The sequence below is a fragment of the Orycteropus afer genome, unplaced genomic scaffold (assembly GCF_000298275.1).
Source record: "Orycteropus afer afer isolate SDZICR_OR568_19922 unplaced genomic scaffold, OryAfe1.0 scaffold00166, whole genome shotgun sequence".
NCBI classification, from domain to species: domain Eukaryota; kingdom Metazoa; phylum Chordata; class Mammalia; order Tubulidentata; family Orycteropodidae; genus Orycteropus; species Orycteropus afer.
Genome location: NW_006921753.1, coordinates 5545377 through 5554072, shown reverse-complemented (window position 1 = coordinate 5554072; position 8696 = coordinate 5545377).

The window sequence follows — 8696 nt, the reverse complement described above, 5'->3', positions numbered from 1 at the left end:
CAGTGAATTTTGTTTTGTTTTTGGTATATATATATATATATATATATATATATATATATACACACATATATATATATATACACACACATACACACATACATACATATACACACACATACACACACAATTTTCTCCCACCCTACAAATTTTAATTTCGTTGAACTGTTTGTAAAATAATAATGGTAAAAATTAAGGGAAGAAAATGAGTTTTTTCTTCCTCCCCAAAACTTGTAAGTATAGGAAATATGTAAGATTACCTACCCTCTGAGAGTTAAATGAGAAAATCAATGAACCTAATGAATGAGTTGTCTGGTTTAAAATGGTTTCTGGCTGTAACCTTACAAATATCCATAAAATAGTCTATAACATCCAGACAAAGATGTAAATTCCCAAGGCCTAATTATTAAGATTATCATAGAATGTATTACTAATATGAGAGAAATTTCTACCAAATATAGAGCTAAATTATGAAAAATTTACATTAGAAAAAGCTAAATTAAGGGATAAAAAATCTTTTTCCAGCCATGTTTTGCCTGAGAAATATAATTACTCTTTAACTGAAAAAAGTGTGAATTACACAGCATGTCTGTCTTGAATATATAGCCTCTTGCTCAGAGGGCCAGGTTATACTCCAACCACAAGTACTTTCCACTGAACACCTTCCAGAAAACAAAACGACAGAAAGTAAGACTTTGTTATACAGTGGCCTGGGTGGCAGAGTCCCAAGTAGTGTGTTTCAAGTTGGATTAGAAAGAAGATAAGTCCTTAAAGTAGCAAAGAGCAGTGATTGCTGATTTTTGTATACTCTCCTACACAGCATGTCAGAAAAATAGTAGAATGAGGAAAAGAAATCCCACTAAGAGGGTAGTATGACTTACTGGATTAAACAGCTGCTTGATAATAAAAATTTAGTTAAAAAATATGCACTCAAACCAGTTCTCAAATTATATGTTTGAGAAGAGATTTTGATCAGCACTCATTTATTGTTTCTGTTAGCTGCCATGGAGTCGGCTCAGACTTCCAGCAACCTTATGTATACAGAAGGAAACACTGCTTGGCTCTGCATCATCTTCATGATCATTAGTATTTTTGAGTCCATCCCTATCCCCATACACTGGTTCTGGGTATATTTCTTATTATTAAAGAAAAAATATTCGAAACATCACTAAACAACAACCTAGGAAATCTCATACAGCAACACAAAAGGCAGGGCACATTATTCCTTCAAATAATAATAATAATAATAACAATAATAATAATTCCTGAAATTACTACCCCTAACTGTGAAGATTTGAGCAGCTGATATACCATTCTATACTTTAGTTTTCTTATATTTAAAATAGAGTAAATAATTGCTCTACATCAAAAATGTCTTCTTCAGATTGATACACATAATGGAGATGGAGGCAAAGAGTAGTCCTAAATCTTATGTATATTCTTCTCTTATTTCATTGTTTTCTTCTTCCTTTTCTTTCCATGAGACATTTCATAATAATCCATGGGACAGTAAAAGATGTTGTTGTTGTTGTTGTTATGTGCCGTGGAGTCGGCCCCGACTCATAGCGACCCCTCCTTGGGTTTCCGAGGCAGTATCACTACGGAAGTAGGATTGCCCAACCTTCCTTCCGAGGAGTGGCTGGTGGGTTTGAACCGCCAGCCGTCTGGTTAGCAGGCAAGTGTCTTAGCCACTATGCTACCAGAGCTCCCATAAAAGATGTAGCCAACCTAAAAGAGGAACATAAATCTATAAGAAAGAGGAAGCTGACATACAAAGTAACAGATAAAATGCATAGAAAAGATGTAAAGTGAAAAGATGGTTAGATAATTTAAAGTTGAAGAAACTTTAACAATGTCTTGACATAATTAAAATAATCAAATAAAATAATAAAGAGAAATATGGTAAGGAAATCAGTAATTAACAATAATTCAATATATATGTACTGAATATTTATTACAGGCCCATTGTACTAAATTTCAGAAATCAGTGGAAGCTCATGGGGTGGGGGGAGCTAACTAAGCTTTATTTCCTGCCTTCCAGGAAATCAGTCTACCTCTCTCTCTCTCTCTCCCCCTCTCTCTCTCTCTTTCTTCCTCTCTCCATCCTTTCTAAACTACCTACCAAGCTAAAGTGATTGATTCTGGGATGGGCTGTTGATTTAAGTTATTTTTGACAGAAGAAAATAAAGGGGCTTCTGACTGATACAGAGCCTGTGAAGATGTGAGGCTGGACATTCCATAACTATTGTTTCACCACAGAATGGAACCTTTCTGAGATTGAAACAAAAATGTAAACACTGTTTAGGCTATAAACATATAGTAAGATATTGAATTGTTAGGATACTTTAAGTGTAATTTTAAAAAGCTATTATAAAATTTTTTGGGAGCTCTGGTGACATAGTGCCTAAGGCATTTGACTGCTAACTAGAAGGCTGGTGCTTCGAATCCACCAGCCACTCCTCAGAAGGAAGGTTGGACAATCTACTTCTATAGTGATATTGCTTTGGAAACACAAGGAGGGGTCGCTAAGAATTGGATCTGACTCCGTGGCAGTTTGTTGCATTTTGTTTCTTGTATATAATATTCCTTATCCACCAATAATTCATCTATTTAAAAAGAATCTTATAAATTTTCTTCATGAATTGAGAAAGAAGACTTCACATGGAGCCAATTTATCATGATTTATTTTACCTGAAGTACATGCATGCTGCTAAATCTTACTGGCTAATCTCTAGCAAGTTGCCTTTCTTCACTATATAGCAGGCTGTATTTCTCCATGAGAAATGCATCAAACATGTACTTTCCTTGCCTCCAGAATGGTCTGAACAGTGGCAGACTCTGATGTTAGAAAGAACATGATCACAGTTTGGCAGAATCAGGCTGTGAATGACTGTTTAGCTCAAACAACGGGGACAATGGGGCTTAATGTTTAAATAGAAATAATAAATTAATGACATTCACAAGCAGCAGCAGTGAAACTCCATGAAAAACATTTAAGTTGTTGTTTGAGTGGGTTCTGGCAGAAGGAACCATCACTAGGTCCTGTGTCCTTCTCACAAGCATTTCCACATTTGATTCCATTGTTGCAGCCACTGTGTCAATCCATCCTATTGAGGGTAATCCTCTTTTTTGCTGACCTTCCACTTTATCAAGCATGATGTCCTTTTCTAGGGACTGGTCCTGCAGTGTAGTAAATTACTTAGTGTGGCTTTTCTACCCAAAAGTCTTTGTAAACTCCAAGGTGGGAGTTGCTATGAGCAACTGAGGAGCTCCTGATTGGTAAAGTTGTCCACCCAGAGTATTTCTCTTGGGAGTGGCACAAAACAATGTTCTGGGAGGTTCCCACTCTCTTTCAGGTGCTTAGAGTTCTGATGCTATAATTGGCTAGTTTGGCCACTCTGCCAAGCTCAAAAGGAGGCCTCCTAGAGGCAGAACCCTCTCTGACTACTAGTTGAGGAAGACGTGCTGCCAAAAGAGAAATGCGCTCCTGAAAGAGACATGTGCTGCTGGGAAAGAGACGCAAGAGACACGCATTGCTGAGTAAGACACTGAGGGACATGCACTGCTGGGGAAGAGACTGTGAGAGACTTGGCTGAGAGATGGTGGGCTGGGAGAGAGACTGAGAATTTTTTTTTTTTTTTTCTGAACTTGAATTTTAGCCTGGTGCTTCCCTAATAAACCCCATAATCTGTGAGTTCTGTGTGGCCACTGTAGTGAAGTATCGAACCCAGGAGGTGGTGGGTGATTTGGGAGGAATGGTTGGAGAAAGGGCTGGAGGGAGGCAGCATGTCTGGCCTTGCAGGAATAGGCCTTGAGCTATTGATGGTGATTCTGTCTTCCTCTTGTGGGATTAGAGGAGGTCAGAACATGTGTCCTCCTTGTCCTTTTTGCAGGTCCCTTCTGATAACATGTCCAAACTATATGAGATGAAATCTCACCATCTTTGCTTTTGAGTCCAGCTGGACTTCTTCAAATACAAGTTTGTTCTATGGATAGTATTACAAAGAATGGAAATTCTAGAACACTGAGTTGTGCTTGTGTGGAACTTGTCCATAGACCAAGAAGCAGTCATTCTAACAAAACAAGGGACTACTACTTTGTGGTTTAAAATAAGCAAAGGTGTGTATCAATGTTGCATTCTTTCAACATACTTATTCAACCTGTATACTGACCAAATAATCTGAGAAGCTGGACTATATCAAGAAGAAAGTAGTATCAGGATTGGAGGAAGACTCAATAACAATATGCAATATGCAGATGACACAACAATTTGTAAGGTCCTGGGAAGATTATTTTATCAATATTTTTTTTGGTTGCACTCTCAATTTACACAACAATAATAATAATAGTTGCTTTCGAGTTGATTGACTCATGGTGTACCCATGTTTGCAGAGTAGAACCACACTTGAAAAGGTTTTCATGACCTTCTGGCAGAATACAAGGCCTTTCTATTCAGGCCCCTGAGTATAGGTTTGAACTGCCAACTTTTACCACCAGGAGAGAGCAAGAAAGTGACAGAGTGACACAGGTAAGGGGAGGGACTCAGACCCAATCCCCAAGAGGCAGGAAAAGCAGAGGGGAAAGGAAAGGAAATCCAGGGTGTCCAGGAGAGAGCAAGCAAGTGGCAGGAATCCAGGTAAGAAGAGGGTGGAGAGGTTTTGAACAGCTAAAAGAGACAAACTTGTCTGTTGGTTTGTCATATTGTGGTGGTGTGTTGCTGTGAAGCTTGAGGCTGTGTCACTGGTGTTTCAAATGCCAGCAAGGTTGCACATGGCACAGCTTGCAGACTGAGGCAGACTGGGAAAAAGGAAGAGGCCATCCACTTTACAAAGAATTGGTCAGGGAAAACCTTATGAATAGCAGAGAAACACTGTCTGTTATAATACTAGGCAACTAGTATGAAAGGCCACAAACACCATTTGATACAGTGTAGGAAGACTTTCAAAATACAACTGAGAAAGAGCAGCATCATCAGAGTAGAATCAACCTTACTGATATGGGTGAAGTAAACCTTTTGAGACCTCCATTTGCTGAAGTGACACTACTCAAATTGAAGAGAAACAGCTACAAACATCTATTAATTGGAACATGGAATGTATGAAGTATGAATCTAGGAAAATTGGAAATTGTCAAAAATTAAATGGAATGTATAAAGATTGATATCCTAGGCATTAGTAAACTGAAATAGACTGGTTTTGGACATTTTGAATCAGACAACCATATGATCTACTATGCTGGAAATGTCAATTTGAAGAGGAATGGTGTGGCATTCATCATCACAAAGGATATTTCAAGATCTGTCCTGAAGTACAATCCTGTCAGTGATAGGATAATAACCATACATATACAAGGACAGTTAAAATGACTATTATTCAAATTTATGCACCAACCACCAAAGCCAAAGATGAGGAATTTAAAGATTTTTATCAACTTCGGCAGTCTAAAATTGACCAAATGTGCAATCAAGATGTGTTAATTATCACTGGTGACTGGAATGCGAAAGTTGGAAACAAAGAAGAATCACCGGTAGCTGGAAAATATGCTTTGGTGACAGAAATAATGCTGGAGATCACATGACAGAATTTTGGAAGACCAATGACTTAATAATTGCAAATACCTCTTTTTGACAACATGAACGGTGGTTATACATGTAGACTTTGCCAGATGGAATACAGAGGAATCAGATTGACTACATTGTGCCAAGAGGTCATGGAAAAGCTCAATATCTTCAGCCAAAACAATTCCAGGAGCTGATTGTGGAACAGACCATCAACTGTCCATATACAAGTTCAACTTGAAGTTGAAGACAATTAAAACAAGTCAATGAGATCCAAAATATGATAGTGAATTTATCCCTCCTGAATTTAGAGATCATCTAAAAAGAATAGATTTGATGCATTGAACACCAATGACTGAAAACCAGTAGGATTGTGGGATGACATCAAGAACATCATCCATGAAGAAAGAAAAGTTATTAAAAATACAAGAAAGAAAAAAAAGACCAAAATGGATTACAGAACAGACTCTGAAGCGTGCTCTTGAATGGAGAGTAGCCAAAGCAAATGGAAGAAATGACAAGATAAAAGAACTGAACAGAATATTTCAAAGAGCAGCTCGAGCAGACAAAACCAATTACTATAATGAAATGTGCAAAGACTTGGACTTAGAAAACCAAAAGAGAAGAACACGCTCAGCATTTCTCAAGCTGAAAGAACTGAGGAAAAAATTTAAGCCTCAAGTTGCAATATTGAAAAATTCTATGGGCAAAATATTGAATGATGTAGGAAGCATCAAAAGAAGATGGAAGGAATACACTGAGTCACTGTACCAAAAAGAACTGGCAGATCTTCATTCATTTCAAGAGGTGCCATATGATCAAGAACAATTGGTACTGAAGGAACAAGTTGAAGCTGTACTGAAGGAATTGGCAAAGAACAAGGATCCAGGAATTGATGGAATACCTATTGAGATGTTCAACAAATGGATCCTCTGCTGAAGACTCTCACTCAGCTATGCCAAGAGATTTGGAAAAGAACTACCTGGCCAAGTGACTGGAAGAGAGCCATATTTGTACCCATTCCAAAGAATGATGATACCACAGAATATGGAAATTATATTGCACACAAGTAAAATCTTACTGGAGACAATTCAAAAATGTTTGCAGCAGTGTATTAACAGAGAACTTCCAGAGGTGCAAGCCGGATTCAGAAGAGGAAGTAGAAGAAGGGATATCATTGCAGATGTCAGATGGATCTTGGCTCAAAGCAGAGAATACCAAAAAGATGTTTACATATGTTTTATTGACTATGCAAATGCATTTAATTGTGTGGATCGTAACAAATTGTGGATAACACTGAGAAGAATGAGATTCCAGAACACTTAATTATAATCATGAAGAATCTGTACATAGACCAGGAGGCTGTCATTAAAACAGAACAAGGGGACACTGCATGGTTTAAAATCAAGAAGGGAGTGTGTCAGGATTATATCCTTTCACCACACTTTATCAATCTGTATGCTGAGCAAATAATCCAAGAAGTTGGACTATATGAAGACGACCATGATATCAAGATTAGAAGGAGAATCATTAACAACCTGTGATATGCTGACAACACAACTTTGTTTGCTGAAAGTGTGGATAAGTTGAAGCACTAACTGATGAGAATTGAAGAACACAGTCTGCAGTATGGTTTACATCACAGTATAAAGAAAATGGAAGTCCTCAAAAATGGACCTATAAGCAGCATCACAATAAATGGAGAAAAGGTTGAAATTGTCAAAGACTTCACATTGCTTGGTCCTACAATCGACACCAATGGAAGCAGCAGTCAGAACATCAGAGGATTTATAGCACTGGGCATGTCTGCTGCAAAAGAACTCTTTCAAGTGCTGAGGAGCAAAGATATCTCCTTGAGGTCTAGGGTGTGCCTGACACATGCCATGATATTTCCAATCGCCTCATATGCATATGAGAGCTGGACAATGAATAAGGAAGACCAAAGAAAAATTGATGCTTTTGAGTTGTGGTGCTGGTGAAGAATGCTGAAAGTACCATGGACTGCTACAAGAACTAACAGATCTGTCCTGGAGGAAGAGCAGCTGGAAAGCTCCTTGGAAGTGAGAATGAGCAGACATCGTCTCACCTACTTTCATCAGGTTATCAGAAGCGACCATTCTCTGGAGAAGGATGTCATGCTTGGTAAGGTGGAGGGGCCACAAAAGAGGGGAAGGCCCTCAATGAGATGGATTGACACAGTGGCTGTGGCAATGGGCTCAAGTATAGCAGGGATCATGGAGCTGGCATGGTATCTAGTGGTGTTACATTCTGTTGTACATAGGGTGCTATGAGTCAAAGACGACTCGATGGTAGCTAACAACAACAACAATGTGAGAGACTAGGTTGGATTCCCAGCCAATGCACGTTATGCACAACAAACACTCATCTGTCAATGGAAGCTTGTGTGTTATGATGCTGTACAGGTTTTAGCAGAGCTTTTAGATTAAGGCAGACTAGGAAGAAAGGCCTACCTATCAACTTTCTCCATCAGTAGATGAAAACCTTATGGATCGCAATGGTCTATAAACAGTCTACAAGCAATCATGAGGATGGCACAGGATGGGGTAGCATTTCATTCTATTATATGTGAAGTCACCATGAGTTAGGGACCAATGCAACAGCAGCTAACAACAATAACAAATTCCCTAATAAAATGCAAATTCTAATGAGAGACAGGCAGAGGCTTGGTGATGCAATGGTTAAAGTGTTCTAACCAAAAGGTGAGAGATTTGAACCTACCAGTTGCTCTGCAGAAGAAAGGTGTGGCAGTCTGCTTCCATGAAGACTGCAGCCTTGGAGACCCTTTGGGGCAATTCTACTCTGTCTTATAGGGTCACTATGAGTTGGAATCTCACCTGTCAGTTTGTCATATTACGGCTGCTTGTATGCTGCTGTGAGGCTGGAGGCTATGCCACTGGTATTTCCAATACCAGCATGGTCACTGTGGTGGTTACATTTGTGTGTCAACTTGGCTAGGCCTGGTTGAGTGGCTGGGCAGCTGGATGTAATATTCCTCATGATAAGACTAGTAATCAACTCCATGGTGGAATTCACTGGGAGCAGTTGAGTAGCTGCCTTTGGGATGTGGTCTGCTTCCTGTATATAAGTAGCAGCTTTGGGAATGGTCTCTAGCTTATGGCAC